This window comes from Lissotriton vulgaris, chromosome 2_1 (genome assembly GCF_964263255.1).
Source record: "Lissotriton vulgaris chromosome 2_1, aLisVul1.2, whole genome shotgun sequence".
In the NCBI taxonomy this organism is placed as follows: Eukaryota; Metazoa; Chordata; class Amphibia; order Caudata; family Salamandridae; genus Lissotriton; species Lissotriton vulgaris.
Window position 1 is genome coordinate 439,175,231 of NC_141687.1, and position 20,445 is coordinate 439,195,675.

Below are 20,445 nucleotides of genomic sequence, written 5' to 3' on the forward strand. Positions count from 1 at the left end.
GAGTCCTGTGTTAAGGATGTGTAGCGCAGCAGAGGTGATGCGAGCTTCGGGCAAGGAGAAGCGCCATGTAGGAGCAGTTTTAGGAACCTGTGAAGTATGAGGTGATGTCCTTGTGTGGTGATGCATCATGCAGCAGCAGTAGTGATGGGCTGCGTTAAGTGAGGCAATGGCCTTGCGTGGAGATGCGCTGGCTCCAATGAGATGCGATGTGCGATGCAAACCCATGAGGCTTTTGATCAGGAGGCCAGCCAACTAGCACTTGGAGTTACTCTGGTGTCCTAGGTTTAGAGATCTAGGCCCATCTCACTTTGCAAGAGGGTAGCAGGGCAGCACAGCAGCACAGCAGGGCAGCAATCCTTTAAAGCAGCAGTCCAGCAAAGTGGTAAACCTTGCTGCATCACCTCCTCTCTGTCCTGGCCCCAGTTTGCCTTCGTTAACACACAACCAGTGGCAAACCTTTTGTGTGAGTACTCAGGCTTAGTGATGTACAAAGGCAGTAGGCGACAGCACCTCTCTCTGATTAATTTGGAGTGGCCCCTCCTGCTAACCCTGAGCTTCCAATTATCTCACTAGGAGCAATACACAAATACAAACTACCAGCTACACCAAGTTGTGTGACCCAAGATCAGGATGCAAGCACCAAATGGTTAAGACATGAAAACTTTCTAAAAGTGGCATTTTCAGAATTGTGACTAAATTTCTGACTCTACCATTAAAGAGGGCTGTTATTTACAATTCTTTAGACACCAAACTCAAGCTTATGTAAACTCTATATTGAAAGTCATCACTTATTAAATATAATAAGGTAACCCAATGTTATCCAATGGGAGAGGTAGACCACACAGTAGTGGAAAAAGAATGTACGAATGTTTCACCACCATGGCATGTAAAACTTAAAAGTACATGTCCAATCATTTAAATAAATGTCATGCTAATCTCTGGGCTATGTAGGGCTTACCCTATGGGTGCCATATATCTGTTAAAAAAGGAAGTTTGGACTTGGCAAAATGCTTACCATGCCAGGTCGATCTGGCAGTTTTAAAGCTGCACACTTAGGCTACAATGGCAGACCTAAGATATACTAAAAGTGCTATTTACGTGAGTTTCACAATCAGTACTGCAGGTCCACTAGTAGCATTTAATTTACAGGCCCTGGGCTCATGTAGTACCACTTTAATAGGAACTTACAAGTAAATTTGCAAATTGGGTGGCCCCTTGGTCAGTATCTAGGGCCGTTAGGTACAAACTATTTCACATCTATAATAACAGATAATGTATACAATTATGAGGAGCTTTTTGGCATTTTGCACCTAGCTCTTTGCATCTATATGTCAGCTGCGGGTTCACTCTCTAGTCGACCTGTTGGCCATTGTTGTTTCAATTTTAAAAATAACATTCAGTCCCTAAGTGACATGGTTTTCGAAATTTTGGATTGAGGCTCTGAAATGTCTACAATGGATGAATTGAACTTTATTGTTTGTTGAACTTGAATGCCTACTGTTTAAGGCAATATATAATTGGTTTATATATTCACGAATAATTAGGGTCCTCAAAATATTTGTTTGAGGCTCTCTGCAATATTTAAGTTGGTTTGATCAAAATTGATTGTCCGCTGACCTTTATTGTCCACTGAACAAAAACATAAACAACATACAATATGTATGAAAAAATATGTTAAGGTCCCCCATGAGTAGCATGGCATATTGGGGAAATGATTACATCACATGCTGATTTTTTAAACAAATTGTAAGCGAGGTTTTATGTCTACAACCTATGCTTTGGTTCAAATTAAATAGGAACAAACTACTAAAGATCTACAAGGTCATCAACTGTGACGTCATTTTGTAGTCCAACGATGAGACGCGACGTGTTCGCGGCGTTCGTGTTTTCAAAATGGATCTTTGTTGGTGCCTCGGGACCTCCCACGAACTTAGGAGAAGCTAGAGGCACCGACGGAGAGGTGAGGCTGCATAACCTGGCTGTGTGAGCGTAGCTTTTGCTATTGAGTAATTTCAGGTTTTGCTGACTGTGATATGCGGGCCATTGTTATCGACTTGTCTGAAGGCACAGATTTTGACACTTTGCATGCTAGTAGTTTTATGCAGCGCGGGTTGCGCATTATTAGTGTAATCATGAGTATAGCTCTAATGGGGAGCAGCCATCAGCATGTTTATCGGGTTTTGCGATGTTTAATATGAGCTTATTGGCCACCGTGTGTGATCGACTAGCTTGAGCGCACACATTTTGATCATTTCAATGCTGTTATTTTGGAGCAGCTCTTGTGGCGCGTTATGGGTCTAATCATGAGTATATCTCTAATGTGGAGCAGCGCTCTGCCTGTTTGTTAATGCCCGCGCCTGACTCGGATTTTGAACATTATGAACACCACTCTATCAAGATGTTATTGAGTAGGTGCCAATTAAGGAATATACTACTAGGTTATCTAAGGATAAAAGATTTATAGAGTACTGATTGACGCTGATGTAAGTGGTCCATTCGGCATCTGTACTATTGAATAGTGAGTATCAGATGTCCTTTATCTCTAGTTAAGAAACATAAACCAGCATTGTGGAGAGTGTTGTTTTTGGATGCGTTTTCCCTAATGAGATTGTTTTTAATGGAGTACTGGTTATTGGAGAATAGTCCACCCAGTGCGTTGTTTGAGTAGCCCCATGAAAAGCGACTTTATTATTTTTACAGGGCGGGGTCTCATTTACCTGAGTGGTTACCGGGTGGGGTGAGGCTAATTCCTTGCGCAGGACAGGTGAGTGGATCTGTTCATTATACATAGACTGAGCCAGTTATATGGTTGCAGAATAAGGGCGAGTATGTTTTACTGGTATATGTCCTCACAACAGCTGTTTATGTTATTATCTCTTTCAGGTATGAAAACCACTCTGCCTGTATTAAGGTAATATAATAATGCACAGTCGCATGTTTTCACGAATGCAGTAGCTATTCAAAGCATAGGTCCTTAAGAAAGCCTGGGTAAGTAGCCCAACAGGCTGAAACTAGTTGACCATTTTTGTGATCAGCGGCATTTTTGTAACACACCGCATCTGCAGATTTTTTATCAGGTTTGGGAGAAATATTATAATAAAAAGGGTTTTTCTTTCATATCCTTTTTATATCTTCACTCACTTGCACTGCACTAACACTTTCCATCACCTAATTTAATGGATATCCTCGGTTTACATCATGAAAGCAAGTGACCAAGATGTTCATTTGTCTTTTTCTATCATTTCCTGTGGAGATTACAGTGACTGATACGAAATCCGAACCACATGATTTCCCTCTGTGATCTAAGAGGTGCTGTGGTAGGAAGGAAGGATATCCAAATGATGACACTGGCCACTCTTGGAAGTTGATGGAAATCCGACTATTTCGTAATCGTTGCTGTCTCAGATGGTAGTCTCACTTAATGAGCAAGCTTTTTTTCTGGGATGCTACACAATAGTGTTGGGGAAAATAACCAGTTGTTGTGCTTTTTCTTTTGTTTGACCACCAGATTGTGTTTGTAATTGATGTATACAAGTTCTACCATGTTTTTAGGAGAGAGAACAGGCACTTTAGCAGTAGTTAACAGTGGTAAAGTGTCAAGAGTTGTAAAAGCTTAAAATACAAATGGGTTCAGGAGGGTGAACGCAAAAATTGTTAATTTATAACATATCCATTCATTGTAGCTATTGGAGATTTTTTTTCAACGCTAATTTGTCTGTTTTCTATATTGTTATAGGATATAGTCCTGTGGGGTGGCTGTGGTTTGGGTGTAGGGCCTCTGCCTACTCCACGCATACACAGCCAAAGGACATACGCAGTGATGGGGTGGACACCTGCAATGGGGTAGGGTGCTGGGCTTGATGGCTGCCAGGCACTGCTAATTATCTCATCAATTACATCACCCATGACATATCCTATGACATTGATAACATCACTGTAATATCAATAATGACATAATTGATAACAAAACTGTGCATCGGGAGGTGAGTTTTAGTTATGGCATGAGCTACACGCATACAAGCAAAATGCCATCACTTACAGTAAAGATAGCCCATACCTGAAGTGGCCTGCCCCACTGCCCCAAGCCGGGTGCTGTGGTGGGCAGAAGGTAAGTGTGAAGGACACTTGAACAGGCAGGAGATAAAAAGGGCTGATTTGAGCCTTAGTTTTATTATTACATTTTTGGAAAATATGAGACTGGCGTGGCTCCAAAAGCTGTCTGTAGGTTTGATGTAAAACAATTGTTGAACCACACCTACATAAAGGGATATAAAAGGAAACCTCAGGATTCCCCGGCCTCCTGTATCATGAATTCAACATCTTGTAATAAACTCTTCAGCATTGAAACTGTGCGTTAGTGTAATCCTTCTCGGTTATGGAACTGAAGTTGTATTCTCTTCACATTGTGGGGGCTTTATAATGTGCAAGAATAAAGAATCTGATAAGCCTGCCAATCGACGCATGCTTCCTTTCATATCACCCACCCCTCTTCCCTTTCTCACCACATATTTTAAAAATTCATTGTTGCGTTATGCTCAGTTTTTTTTTCTCCATGCCTTCAAAGAATTTTCAGGTTAGAAGTAATTGGATTAAATGTAATCGTTTCAGTAAGAATAAACGAATTTGACAGATCTTTTTAAAAATTGCAGCGTTCCTACTCGGTTATGGTGTTACATTCTCTGACCTCATAACTTATAAAAAGTTTTCCTCACACAGTAGTTTTAATGGTGTGATAAACAAGTAATATACATCGCAAAAAATAATATTTGCAACTTTGCGTGGCAGAGGTGCACGAGTCAGATAATTCATTGTAAGAGCCGATCCAGGGGTCCGGCTCGGCTCTAAGAACCGAAGCACGAGCCGATCCCGCAACAAAATGGCACTGCAAATGCTGAAAAATATCCACAAATTCTAAATCACATACATTATGGAAGTTGTGGTTAATAAATATGCAGATGAGCGAACACTTTTCATTCACAGTAGCTGTAGTTTGCTTTCTTTAGGTTAGTATATTAACATGAAAAGGTTTTATGCGTGGCCACCTACCACGTCACACGTTCTTGCTGAACTGCTTCTCTCTGGGTAAGTCCTGACTAGAGGGTGTGTCCGAATTCCCACACCCAGATAGGCCGCGATACCAAATGCCATGGTTTTTGCCTGTCATTGACTTTTGAAGCCCTCCTAAAAGAGGACTGGCTTAATGTGCTTAGAGCAGCTCATCGAAAGATTGAAAAACAAATGATGTGGCAGTGAACCCTTGAGTGCCTGGACTTGGAGGGTCTCAAGGTTCTGAGTGAACATGACCTGTGAAGGCGAAAGAGGAGCATCATGGGGCAGAGCAGAATATGTTGACATGGCAACCCGGAGAGAATAGCTACACAGCAAGGAGTTTCCTTTTAGCAGCACATTTACCTTTAGTTGTGATAATAGCCAATGCTACCACCTGCAGTGATACTGCCAAGAACAACAGGAAGTGGCATTTAGTACTAAACAGCTTGAAAGCGCTGAGATTTAAAAAGTTTCTCCGAACAGGCGGTGGTCTGGAAAGTCGTAATTTAAAGTTGTCCCACCTAACACACGCTCATAAGCTAATATTAGCTAAGGAACTACAATAACACAAGTACAGCAGCTCGCAATTTGAATCACAATTTCATAAAACGAAAAACAATGTTGTTGATTTCTGCGAGGTATTTTAAGTCCGTTGGCATAGATTAAATCTTTGGCGAATAAATCAGTAAATATGAAAATGCGGAAAAACATAAAATCCAGAACACCAATGCCCCATTCTTGACAATTTCTTATTCTTTATCTCGTGCTCCTGCCTAGAGTGATTTGCAAATTCCTTGTAGCTTGTGATGGAGCAGAAGAACAGTATATGGAGAAGATGGGTGGGTGTATCTCAAAAAACCTGGTTGTAGTTTGCCTAGTAGTGCTACGCGAAGTGCACTTCGCACTACGCAAGCTATGTGTAGCTACGCAAACTGCGTAGTGCGGTATGGAAAATGCTGTGCGCACCAATTGCATAGTGCTGGACGCGTGTCCCCACTGTGCAATCATTGCAAACGGCATCTAGCACAGTGCAAGTGGTCGTTATCGGCTGCTCGATTAGATTTGTACTCAAGCAGCAGCTTTCTTAATGTGGACTGGTAGTTTCTCATCACGAGCGGTCGCGTGAATACGTGACCACTGGCAATGAGAAACCTGGCCTCCCAGCATTGAGAATCTGGCCGGGAGGTTTATTTTCCACGATCGTGATCGGCAACTTAATGTTGCTGATCGCGAATGAGGAAAAAGTCCAACAGGGATGGTGATTTTGCTCGCTCGCTCGCGTTCACCAACTTGACATTGAGGACTACAAGCGAGCAAAAAATGCCCTGCTACTTGTTTTTGCACTGTGCTATGTGCAATTCGCGTAGCGCGTAGTTCTGTAAACTATGCAAAATCGGCGAGTGTTCCGCCCAGGGTTACTCTCAACAGGAAACAATGCAAAACTGCGCAGGGCATGTAGACTGTAGGTTATTCATTACACATGTAATTGTAATTGATTTGATTTGATTTGTATATTTATATATTCATTTATTTATTTATGCAACTTATAAAGCATGCAAATGCCCTTGGGTGTCTCAGCGCCTTGGACATATCAGAGAAAGGCTGGCACGGATGGCTATTGATTAAAGAGCCAGGTCTTTAGTTGTTTTCGAGAAGTGATCAGCGTGGGACAAGTCTTGATGTGTAGAGGGAGCTTGTTCCATAGTTTGGTGGTGGCGACCGTAAGTGTTCTGGCACCCCAGGAGGCTTTTTTAGTTCGGGGAACGATTAGTAGGTTTTCTGCTGATGAGCATAAAGGTCTAGTGGGGTTGTAGGGGCAAAGAGTTTTCCTTCGAAACTCTGGTCCGATGTCATGCACAGCCTTGTAGGCAATACATAGCACATTGAACTTGGATCTGCTCCTGACGGGCAGCCAGTGAAGCAGTCATACCACGTTGGACATAGGTTTGAATTTGGGGATGGCTGTTTTTGAAGTCTAGTCGCAGCATTCAGCACTATTTGCAGCTTGTTTAGGACTCTTTCTTGGAAATTGATGAATAGGCCATTACAATAATCGACCTTGGACACGATTAGTGTGCTAATGAGAGTCCTACAGCTCTGATTGGGAGAAAAGGTAGAAGTTTCTTTATCATCTTGATAACGTAGAAGAATGCTGAGACGACTGCGTTGGCGTGGTGTATGAGTGACAGCTTGTCATCAAACATAACACCTAGATTTCTTACCTTTGTGACGGGGGACGGAGGTGATCCCAACTTGGCTGGCCACCAAGACGGGGACCAGGTGGGGGAGAGGTTGCCAAAGATTATCACCTCTGTCTTGTCGGAATTTAATTTGAGGCAATTGTTTGCCATCCAGGCACTGATGGATAGCATTCCCTCTTGGAAGTTTGCAGCTCCCACTCCTCCATCGGCAAATCATGGTCCAAGCCAATGGGCCAGTTTTAGGGCTCAAAGAAAAGAATATAAAAACATGATCTGGGAATATAAAAGATCAACAAATGACAGCTTTTGGTTAAAACTAATCTACAGCTCAAAACTACAGAATTCTAATATATTCTGGCAGACAATAAACCAACTAACAAGACCTTGTAACGTCCTGAGTTCTAATGTGCAGGAATCGGAGTGGGCAGCATTTCTGGCATCTACATTTTCGGACACTCCGGAAAAAACACAAAGTAGTGACCCATGCACTAAAAGTCAAAATAAACTGAGTCATGTAGAAGAAAAAGGGGGTAAATCGTTGTTTAGAGACCATAGTGATTCAATAAGCTCGGCCCCTAAGAATAATCCATATACGCGGGAAGAAATAATTAAAAGAATCAAAAAAGGAAAAACAAGTGGGGCGCCAGGCCCAAATGGCATCCCACAAGCGGCATATAAATATGCTCCGGAATTCTGGGGACCTTGCAGGTGGAACTGTTCTCAGACGTACAGAACATGAACCAAGTACCAGAGAGTTGGAAAGGATCAATATTTACGCTGATTTATAAAGGTGGGGACAGATCCTTAGCAAACAACTATCGTTTGATAGCGTTGCAGGACATCAAGGCAAAATATTTTGCTTCTCTACTCTTGGATGATTTGGTCGCATGGTCTAGTGAGAAAGAACTGATTCCCCTAAATCAAACGGGGTTCAGGAAAGGGATCGGAACAACAGCAAATATCCTATCCATAACTATGATCGCGGAGAAGTGCATGAGTAGAAAACAGGATCTGAACATGTGTTTTATAGATCTTCAGGCGGCCTTCGACAGTGTAAATCGTAATCTGCTGTGGGCGAAATTGAGATCATGGGCAATTCCTGAGTGTATCCTAAAGGGTTTGCTGCTATTTTATTCTGATACTTGGTCGCAAGTAAAAATTGGTGATGGATCACGACTGTCGAGAAAAGTTCCCACCACCATCGGCCTCAAACAGGGGTGTGTTCTTGCGCCACACTTATTTAACCTTTTCATCTCAGATCTCTCTGTGAAATTGAACCATTGCAATGCCCACCCACCAAAACTTGGCGATTTACAGATCACGCATTTGGCTTATGCAGACGACATTGTCCTCCTGAGCCTAACAAAGGTGGGGTTAACCATATTAGTAACGGAACAGTCGGACTTCTTGATGGCAAACAGGTTGTCATTAAACATTTCAAAAACTAAAACCATGTTGATCACTAACCGCCGTGGATTGCATCATGATATATGGTTAAAAGGAAAACCTCTAGAGAAAGTCTCGGTTTACAAATATTTGGGATTTTATATAGATGACAAACTTAACCTAAAAGAACAGAAGAACTATCTGACACAAAGAGCGGGTGCTCTGATATTTGGACTAAGTACCTTGGCAAAAAAAATTGGAAGGGCCATCACTCAAACCCCTTCTAACCGTAATGGCAAATAAAATCCTCCCAACCCTGACCTATGCAAGTGTGGCAATGCACGGAAAGGACGCCGACCTACTAAACATCCTGACAACTAAAAGATACAAAAAAGTATTACGTCTCCCACGCACGACATCACCAGCGCAATTGCGACTTGAATTCGGACTAAAAAATGAAATACCGGGGAGACAATACTCTTATATTAAGGTCTGGTATCAGATCATGCAAAAAGCAAGTAATAACAATCTGAATACCTACCTATGGCAAGAGTTTAAATCCCAATAGAATTCCAAAGCAAATCAATTTCTCATGCAAGCTTTGGAGACAACCTGCTCAAAAACTCTATGGGATAATAATCTGTCATTTGTTGTTCTAAAACAGACCCTAAATAAAGTGGCCAAACTTCATTCGTTAATCTTGGACAAAGAAATGTTCTCCCATCGTTCGCATTCATGGGCTGTGATAAATGGCTATAAGACATTGACAGCTGCACAATACCTGGAAACAACTTACTCGATTTTTATTAAGAAAAAGCTGATGGCGTTGAGACTTGGTGACTTTCCCAGACGAGCAAATGAACCTGCCTGGAAATTGCTTGACGACGTTTCTTGTCGACTGTGTGGTAGCCCTAAAGAGGACCTAATACACATAATTTGTCACTGTAAGATGCTATCCAAGGAACGGTCACACCTAAAGGAAAGTTATTGGTCCATGAAACTACGAACATGTAGATCAGCCATTATTGGAAGCCTGGATACTACTGCTCCAAGAATACACTGCAAGCTGGTGAAGTTCTTGCAGGCATTTGAGAAACGTATAAAAACAATATGAACAATTAATGCTTTGAATTTTTTAACATTGTAACATTTTTTAGCGACAAATTTATACATTTTATATCTGTGTGTGACATTCATCAAATTGTCATGGTTTTAATTAACTAAACAATAAAGTTTAAATTTCAATTTCACTCCTCCATCGTTGTGGATCACTAGCACCAGTTGCATGTCGACGTTGTAAGATTTGATGACCCTCGCCTAGTCCGACACATAGATGTTAAACAAGGTCGGACTTAGCGAATATCCTTGAGGCACACCACATGGGAGGGCAAATGGCAGGGAGTTGAAGTCACAGAGCGTCAATGATTGGGTCCGATTGGAGAGGAAGGAGGCTAGGAGATCCCTGGCTTTGTGTGTGATACCGATGGCTTTGACACGGTTGATCAGAGTTGCGTGGCCGACTGTGTCAAATGCCGCTGAGTGGTCTAGTAGCACAAGGATCGCAGCACTTCCCCATTAAGTATCTTCCTGATTTCATTTGATGCATTGATTAGAGCTGTTTCAGTGCCATGGCCCTTTCTGAAGCCAAATTGGCTGTATTCAAGTAGGTTGTTTTCGTCGATAAATTGTGCGAACTGTAGGTTCATGATTTTTTCGGCGATTTTTGCGGGGAATGGAAGAGAGGCAATAGGTCTGTAGCTTTTAGTATCTGTCGGATCGAGGTTGTTCTTTTTTTAATAGGGTCTTGATGATGGAAGGGTACGAGCCTGTCCTAAACATTGAGTTGCAGATGTTTGCCAGGTTAAGGCCTATGATGTCAGGAATCAGTTTGAGAGTTGAAGGGGGCAAGGGTCTTTGGGGGATCCAGATTTGACTGTGGTAATTAGGTGCAATATCTGTTCTGGAGAGACTTGACTAAATTCCTCTAGTGTGGGAGAGGCTAGTTCGTTGATTGGGGCGTTTTTGCAGGGGGGGGAGGGTGACTTCTCTGGGAGATCCTGTGGGGTTGTCGGTTGTAGTGTGGGCTGCAAAGCTGGCGTCGATGTGACTGACTTTTTCTTGGAAGCAACTGGCCGGAGAGTTACAAAGGGTTTGGGAGGCGGTTATGGGGTGGTTGGTCCCTTGTCCTGATAGCTTGGTAACTACCTGGAACATCTGTTTGGCGGAATCTTGTGCCGATTCATCTTGTTTAAGGTAATAATTGCTTTTCTCAGTGATTAGGAGGCATTAGTATTTGGTTAGTGCCTCTCTATAGAGGATTTTATGAGCCAGATCATAGTTTCGGCGCCAACGCCGTTCTTGGTACCTGCATCTTTGTTTCTCAAGTCTTAGTGTTATGTGCTGGATTAAGGCCCTAACATAGGTGCTCCGTTTCAGAGGCACAAATCCTTTGTTCCTCAAAGACCGGCAGGCCTTTTCAGCCACTGAAGGCCCTTTCATCTAAATTCACCCTCCCTTCACAATAACGAGCAACAGAAGCTGTCCCTTATCTGACGTGTGGTGCAGAAGACGGTCCATCCTAAATACGTCATCTCTATGTCCAACAGTAATTAACCTACGTCACAACGAATTCTTAGAAACAGACCCTTAAACTCTTGGGATTTTCCCTAGCACAGGATTATTGATTTCTCCAAGAACTCATTAAATATGCCAGAGCCACTATTCCCTTTGGGTTCATTCCTGATGTCTTCCTCTGACCGACTTTATGTCAATACCAACATTCCGAAGGCACCTACCAGGTATAAATATACCTCCCTTTGCCCAAGCAAACCAGAAGGGACCCAGACTTCCATGCCGACACTCTGACCTGAGATGCTGCAACCTGCGTCATGCCACAGCTCCAGCTGGCAGAGGTCCATCCACCAATCCTGGGGTGTCCAGCTCGAGATCAGGATTAAGTCCCACTAAGGTAAAGGGGTTGAACTAAATTCTAGGGGGATTCTTGGCTCTCTAAGACCTACACAAATGCTAGGTACACTTAGGTACATCTAGTTAGGCATCATAGGAGTATAGGATTTATCTTAATGCATTCTGTATTTCATACATGTGTTCATTACTATTGCAAAATGGTAAAACTATACAAGGCCTTTTTATTTAATGGCACTGCTGGCCACATTTCTCTGCTACTGTCTGTTGGACTTGGCCCTTCTGGCAGGTTCACCCCTAATCTTTTTGCTTTAGATCTGTGATCTGTGTCGATGATTTTTGGTCTGTGCGCACTTTTTCCCTGTGTCCCAGAGTAAAGTGCGTGCATGTAGTTAGGCTAGCCTGCTCTCCCATAGGAATGCATGGGAAATGTCTGTGTCCCTGGTAGTTCCTGATACGTGGGGAGTGCAGACTCGAATTTGGTATGTGCGAGCTCGTGAGAAAGAATGCTTCGCAATTGTGTATGTGGCATGAGTGTATCTTGTGTAGAAATGCCACTTCTAGGACTTGGTATATTATTGCAAAAAAATGCCTGCCGTGTGATTGGCTGGAGCTGGCTGGTGAGCCTGGCTCCAGAAAGGCTGGATGGGTCTGCCCGGTGGTGAGTGCGAGATTAGGGTGTTGATGGCTGGGGAGGAGTGCACCTGGTCCCCGATGGGGCTGGACTTTCCCCACACAATGCTGGCTCCACCCCCTGTGGTGTGATTGATGACCCTAGCCCTGCCAGTGAATGAAATGGGTGGTTGGGCCATCAAGGGTACTCCAAAACCAGCTGCGACTGATTTCCCCCCACCCTGCACCTACAGACAAAGGAACTTACAGTATAAGAAGGGGCTGTGTCCCCCATACAATTTGTTCTGCTTTTGGATCTTTGCCAGAGGGGGCTGCTGCTGTTGCTGGGGCCAGGAGGACCGCCACTTGGACTGTCTCCCTGCCTGGAGACCCAGTGAGCTGGCTCAGGGCCCAGCCTTGCCCCCTGCCTGTCTCCAGACCTTGCTGGAGCTTTACTTTTGGCCCATAACACTATGAGCGCTTTATTTGTGACCTTTAGCGCTGGGAGCGCTTCCCTTTCACTGCTGGCGCTGGGGAGCGCTTCTCTTTGCTTATAGCGCTGGGCGCATTTATATTTTTCCCCAGAGCGCTTAGTAGCGCTTTTATGCCACTTCCAAGAGGCCACCTCAATTTATTGCTATTTTAAAAGCCGGTGCCCACCCTGCATTGCCCCGTGTCTACGAGTGAAATCGTCCCCGTGGCCGCCCGGCCGAACCGGAAGTCAGGCAGGCCGAGGGCGGGACCTTTGGACATCCGGAAGCAGCGGGAGCTGACCCAGTGTTCCGGCGTGTGTCCTCCTGCGAGGCTCCCCGTGTGGTGTGGGAGGAGGACTCCGCACCCAAAAACGAGTACCGCAGCCCGTGGGGAGAAAAGGAGACATGCGGGCGTCTGGAAGCGGAGGAAAGCCCTGGGCGCAGCTGTGTCCGTGCACCGCGAGGCAGGGAGACGCCGCAGAGAGCCAGCGCGGCATCAGAGGGCCCCCGCCACAACAGCCGGTGAGTGTTGCTCCAGCTTCCCAGCTTGAAGGGCAGTTTCCTTGTGCTTGTGAGCGGCCCCGGTTGGCAGAGGGCCGCTTCGATGTCCTGAGGGCTCCAGAGACAATATTGATTTCCTGTCCCGAGCCCCCGAGAGGCTCCAACGTGGGGAGCCTAGGTGTTTTAAGAGCCTGAGAGGCTCCCCGAGTGGGGTTGTGGTTGAGAGCGGTCCCGGTTGGCAGAGGGCCGCCCCCCCCCAGAATTGCTGCACCCTTTGTGTCTTCGAGCCTAAGAGGCTCTGCGGGTATTTTCTTTATTTAGAGCCCAGAGAGGCTTCCGCCTACATTTGTGACGAGCCCCGAGAGGCTCAGGAGGGCCAGATCTTTATTTTCGAGCCCACGAGGCTCCCAGCCCCCCATTGTTTGGCGAGCCTTGAAAGGCTCGTGGGCCCCAGTTGTTCTTTGAGCCCGAGAGGCTCTGGGGGCATTTCATTGTTTTCATTGTTTTAGAGCGCTGAAGCTCTTTAGTGCCATAGTTGGTCAGAGCCCTGAGGCTCCTACGCAGTACTTGCCCTCAACCTTGTTATTGAGCCCACGAGGCTCCAACGTGGCCATCTGTGATTTACAACTGTCCAGCACTTAGTGGACAGTTGCTACGTTTAGGCTTGTGTTCATGGCTGCCTGCGCAGCCTCCCTGACAATTTGGACTGAGGGCATTTCAGCCCTTGCGAGGCCAGTTGGCCTGAGGGACAATTCTAGTGTTGTGCTATGTGCACCCTGCGCATTGTAATTTACTTGCTTATGTGATTCCTGCGCAAATGTTCTACCTGCACCTCTGAATGTGTTTCAATGCCTCACGTGCAATGTATTCTATGTTTTATCCCCTTTGCTAAAAGTGACCTGCTTAGAGGATTGTTTATGTACCATTACCTTTGCTAAAAGTTACCTGCTTAGGTATTTATGTTTTATCCCCTTTGCTAAAATTGACCTACTTAGAGGATTGTTTATGTTTTATTACCTTTGCTAAATGTGACCTGCTTAGGTGATTGTTTAGGTTTCCTTCCCTTTGCCAAAAGTGACCTGCTTAGGTGATTATTTTCCTTCTATAGGTCCTGATGATAAGGTCCTAGTTCCCTGCGTGATTTTCCTACAGTGTTTAGGGTTGCGTAGGAGGTATTTACTCTTTTCCAGTGATTACTGGTTGTGTGCTACATTTACTATTTTAGTGCTACAGTCATTATATGTTTATGTGCTAAGTGTTATACCTACAAGTATTATTTCTAACAAGTGTCTACCCCTGACAGTGGTCCACGTGGCCCTGTCCTGTACATAATGCCTTGTAAATTCTGACCGTGCTTGTTGGCACATTGTAAAGTTTGTGTGTTATCTAATGTGTTTTTACTATAATACAAAGGCTAATTTTTATATAACCGTGTGTGGAGTTTCCTTTGTGGTGGGCCTTGGGTGTTGTTGCTGGGTGCGCACGCAAACGCTTTACACATCGCCTCTGAGATTAGCCTTGCTGCTCGCGCCACGTTACCTAGAGGGTGAGCAGGGGTTATCTTGGTGTGTAACCCCCTTGCCCTGACCTTAGACATGGTGATCTCTGCCTGACTTTGGCGTGAGCCTTGGCCAGCCCGGGGTCCCGGGTCTAACACTGTCCAACAGTTGTCGCAGCACATATAACCAGTACTAGAACAACAACTGTGCAATAAATGTTATTGTAAACACACCCAACTGCTTCTTCTATGTACTTCTCTGAGATGACTGAGTGACTGAATGAAAAGTAGTATATTGTTTCCACGATCCTGAGAGATCAGGGTTTTATGTTATGTAGTTGCCATAAGCTATTCCCTTCTTGTCTTCAAGAGGTTTCTAGTGGCTTCTGAGCTAGCTGGTACACAGTAATTGAATTTAATATATGCGATAGGGGCATACTGACCGTAGTCCTATGCCAAGCCTGTTGAGAAGGACAGTGCAGTGCTCTGTCTATGGCACTGGGAGGATGTTTTCTAAGGAGATTTGTTGATTGTTGGAGAACAGTCCATCCAGTGTGTGGCTGGGAGAGGGCGTGGGGGAGGTCACAAGTTGTGAGAGGACTACAGCCTCTAATTTGGCTAAAAGGACTGACGTGTCTTGGTCATCATGGACTTCTAAATAGAAATTGAAATCTCCAAGGATGGAGAAATTACATACTCCTGTATCAACTCTAGTAGGCAGCCCATTGCGGCAAGGAATTCAATTTGGGAGCCTGGCGGGCGGTCAAGGAGGATGCCTTTGAACAGTAGGGAGTGGGTGACCATGATTGTGAAGGTAAAGGCTTCACAAATCTTGGTGGGGATTGATGCGGTCATGAGTATTTTTCTCGGTAGATGAGTGTAAGGCCTCCTCCTTTTTGGAGAGTTCTGTTGAATCTGCAGGAGGACAAGCCTTCAGGTATTGCTGTGCAGAAGTCTGGACCACAGGAGGGGTCACCCCAGGTTTCTGTTTTAAAAAGAAGGTCTAGCTTGTAGTCTTCTAGGAGGTTCAGTATTTCATAATTGTGTTTGGGGAGGAAGCGAGCGTTTATGAGAGCGGAGTACATTTTTCCTTGGTGTATGGACTGTAATTTAGAGCGTGTAGGTGGTGGTGTTTGAAGGTTATTTATTGAGAATGGGCAATTTGGCTTGGGGGTGGTGAGCTGAGTGGCCGTGGCCTCAAGGTTGAGACGAGGGCAGCTGTGTGTTTGATGGTGCTGAGTACATGTTTGAGATGTCTACTGGTGTAAGTTATTGTTTTACTGTAAGACTCTGTATAAAAAGGGCCAGGGGACATGGCCCTGGACCCGGTCCAGGCGCAGACGGGTGTGGATGGGTGCAGACGGGCTTGTCTTTGGCGGCATTCCACACGCCGGCGGCACGCCCGCTGCGCGTAGCTTCCGGCATGTAGCTTTTATGGTGGGGGAGAGGAGAACAGCTAGTCTGCTCACCTGCATGCAATTTCAAACCAGAAGTGGTATTCACTTCCGGTGAATGCGTCCAGCTTCCCTCCAGTCAATCTGACACAAAGCAGCGATGGACCGTGCGAACAAAGTGCAGGTATAAACAATTTTAAAAAACAGCCTTATGAATAATAATGAGCAAATTTTAAAGCAATATCTTGTGGCAGTGGCGATTACTTGGTAACGTGAGAGCGCAAGATCGAGGTCGTGGGAGCCCTTTGCCATGCGCTCTGATTTAGGTTTCAGTAGGCATGTTCACCAGTCCTCAGCGCATCCGCTGCACTTAGCGACCGGCATGTGGCTTTTATGGTGGAGGAGAGGAGAATAGCTAGACTGCTTACCTGTTTGCAATTTCAAACTGGAAGAAGTATTCACTTCCGGTTAATGCGCCCTGCTTCCCTCCACTCAATCTGACACAAATCAGCGGTGGACCGGGAAAATGCGTGAACAAAGTGCAGATAAAAACAATTTTAAAAAACAGTCTTAAGAACGGTAATGTGCAAATTTAAAAGCAGCATCTTGTGGCAGTGGAAATTACTTGGTAACGTGAGAGCACCAGATAGAGGTCGCGGGAGCCCTTTGCTAGGCGCTCCAATTTAGGTTTCAGTAGGCGTGTTCACAAGTCCTCAGTTTAGGCGCTGATACCAGCGAATCCAATAATCCCACCATTGAAGCTGTAAATAAGCATGTCAGTTGGAGAAGAGCTAGGTTTTTAGAGATTTTCTGATGAATAACAGCGAAGGGCTGTTCTTTACACAGGCTGGAAGCGAGTTCCATGTTTTAACCATCCCTAACAAACAGCTTCTCCTGCCCTATTGGATTTTCTTGTACCTGGGAGTTTGTAGTAGTTTGCTATGTGCAGATTTCTAGAAGGCACATACCTGTTCAGATGTTTCTTCAGAAATTGATGACCTGCACTGTGCAGTGCCTCAGAAGCTAGGCATTGGGATTTAAATGTGATCCTCTTATCCACTGGAAGCCAGTGCACGGTTTTCAGACAGTGGGAGACTGGCTAGGACATGGGGATTTTGGAGCAACTGTAGCCTCTGTAGAGACTGCGTTTGGATGACCATGTATAAAGCATTAATGTAGTCCAATCTAAACAAGGCTAATGCTGGTACAAGTGTTTTCAGGGAATCGGGCGGGATGAAAGGCTAGATTGTCTGGATCATTTTTGAAATAAAAATAATCGTTAAAGTGAGTGTATTGATTTCATTTTTGCATGTCAGTTTATTGTCAAAAATGAACCCTAGGTCTTTCAACTTCTGCACTGGGACCAGAATTCTCCCAGGCTGGCGTGCTACCATCTAGGTGACCAAAAGGAGATGTCAGTGCCTAATAAAGGGACCTCCGTCTTTCAGCCATTCAATTTTAGGCAGTTGGACCTCATCCACTAGTTTGCCTGCGTCATGCAGCTATTAAATCAATCAACTGTCTCTTCAATGTTGCTCGAAACTGACACCACAAACTAGGTGTCATCAGCGTATGAGACCACGGAGAAGCCATACTGTCTGATGATTATAGCTAGCAGTTTAACATAAAGTTTAATAAGCATAGGGCTCAGGGACGAGCCCTGTGGCACATCACAGGGGAGTTTAAATTTCTTGGGAGAGAAGGCTCCGGACTCTACTGATTGGGCCCTATTGGAGAGAAATAATATCAGCAGCTTAAGGGTGGTACCTCTAATTCCCAGCTCAGATAGCCTGTTGGCTAATATTTCATAATTTACAGTGTCGAAAGCTGCCAATAGGTCTAACAAAATCAGGGCTGCCTTACTGCTAGTGTCCAGCATTGATCTTAATTCTTCTGCCGCCATGACCAGAGCTGTCTCAGTACTGTGCCCCTCGCAGAACCCGTGATGCGAGGGGTCGAGAAGGTCCATGGAGGATATAAATTCTGTGAGCTGTGCATTTAAAATTTTCTCCAGCACCTTAGCTGTGAAGGGTAGTCTGGAGATAGGTAGGTAGCTGCTGGGATTGGCTGGTTCGAGATTAGGTTTTTCAGAAGTGGCAGTATCGATGTAGTTTTCCATTAATCAGGGAACATGCCTGAACCGATTATCTCCTTAAATACAGTGCCTAGTTGTTCATTGATAATATTTGGAACCAGGTGAAGTATTTTAGAGCATCAGATAATAACGGGATGCAGTCCCTTTTGCGCTGTTTAACTCCTTTTCTCAAAATCATCAAAAAGTGTGTGCATGCTGTGCTTGGGCCTAGCCCCAACGGCACATAGACAAAAACACCAAACTGTGTGAGGCAACGTTGCTCCCCACCCCAGCCACACAGCAAGTTTTTAGAATTCCTCCAATATTCAGAAACATTTAAACCCTCTTCTTCTTTTGCTGAATTTTAGTAGAGGAATTCCAAAAACGTGCTGTGCGGCTGGGGTGGGGTGCAACGTTGCCTCACACAGTTTGCAGTATTTTAGAGGACACAGTCGCATGTGGCACCTGATTTGGATGTTTTTACCATTTGAGTAATCTCTTCTGTGGGAGGAGTGTAGAAGGAAGTAAACAGATTGGGTGGGGAAGGAGATATAACCGCTGGAACGTTCCCCAATATGATTTTATCACAGTCCCTAAAGGATTTGTACACTGTCTTCACTTTGTCCCTAAAAGACTGTGCCAGTAAGTTACAGAATTCAGCACTACTTTCCATTATTGGTGGCTCTGGTAGTTTTTCTAGGCTTGTGACTGTAGACAAAAGCTCCTTACTAAACATTTTTGCCTGTAGGATTTTTGTTTAGAAGTATTTCCTTTTTTCTTCCATTATCAGTCTCTAATAGTCTGACAGTGATTGTGCATATTGGATTTTTTTGGGGGGATCGGAATTTGTTCTCCACTGCCTCTCTATCCTTCTACCGACTTGTTTCTGTGCTCTTAGTTTGTCAGAGAACCATGGCTCTGAGGGATTTTTCTGCCTGGTACTAAAGGTCTTTACCAGTTCAAGTGGATCGATTGAGGCTTTGATCCAGGAGGAGAGCCTGTGGGCAGCAGCATTGGCGTTGGTAGTAAAATCTGGCTTTGAGGAGGAAAAAGACCCTTTTAGAGGGATGGGGTCCATATTCTCCCAATCACGGTCTTTAGAAGTGACACGTGGTTTATGTGGTCTTGAGGCATGCTGATCAGTACTTAATGAGAACATTATAGCTTTATGATCTGACCATGGACGGGCAACACTTTAAAGATTTTTATATATGGATTTGAAGTAAATATGCCATCTAAGGAATGCCATGTGGAGTGGGTAGAATGCTTGATGGTCTGACTTAGGGAGAAGCTAGCCATGGCATTGACTAGTGAGGTTGTGTGGTGATGCTCCAGTTTTTCAAAATGATAAAATCTCCCAATACTCTCAAACCTGCTGCATCGAGGTCAGATTCTATAAAAGGGCCAATGGCATTCACAAAGGTGGATTGGATTTCTATAGTGCTGTTTTTAGATTATTGTGAAATGTTCACATTTTTAGGTATTTGTTTCAAGTCTCTGTGGAGGTGCCCTATTTAGATACAGTAAATTAATGTCTAGGTAAAGTGCTTGAAAATGAACGAAACATGTGTATTCAATGAGCGTTCCTCAGTTGCTATAGATTTAGTCAGGGGTCTGAGCAGTTTTGAGGTCTTCACTGCTTACCATACATGACGTATATTTGGCACACAGTTGTGTGGGCTAATCAGAACCCCCATACCCTCGCCCCCACTGTGGAAATGTCGGTCTCTCCTTCGCCCAGTACTTCATCCACAAATACTGACTAGTGCGTGAAGTTAGGGAAAATAGTGCAGAGGTAGCGGGGTCTCGCCTCTTTTTGAATCATTGTCTTACAAGACGTGTTAATTGCAGAGGTCTAACTTGGGGAGAGGAGTTGGCCTAACGTTTTGTGCGGTGGACCTCGAATCGGGGGAACTGGCTTTGAGTCTCGGCAATGACGCTGAACATCCTGAGATTTTCGGCAAATCACTTAATCTCCCCGTGCCTAACAAAAATTAATGTGTCCTCATGTAATGCAACAACAACACACCACACTGGTGCTATGTAAAGTGCTCTAATACCCGATTCGGGTCAAGCCGCGCTATATAAAACTCTGTCAAAAAAAAACCCACCATGTTCTAGTTGTATGAATTCCTTGCCTCATTTTACAGACCTTTTTAGGTCGAGGTATATCCGGTCTGCCGAAGGCAGAACCGGATGTACAGAGATCTTATGTTGTATAGTAGGGCAGTTTAGACCCGCCTCTCAGCTCCGTTCGCTTCCATTGGCTGGCTTCCTAAACAGAGGCCAGCCATTGGAAGAGAAGGGAGTCACTCAAAACAAGCCCCGTCTT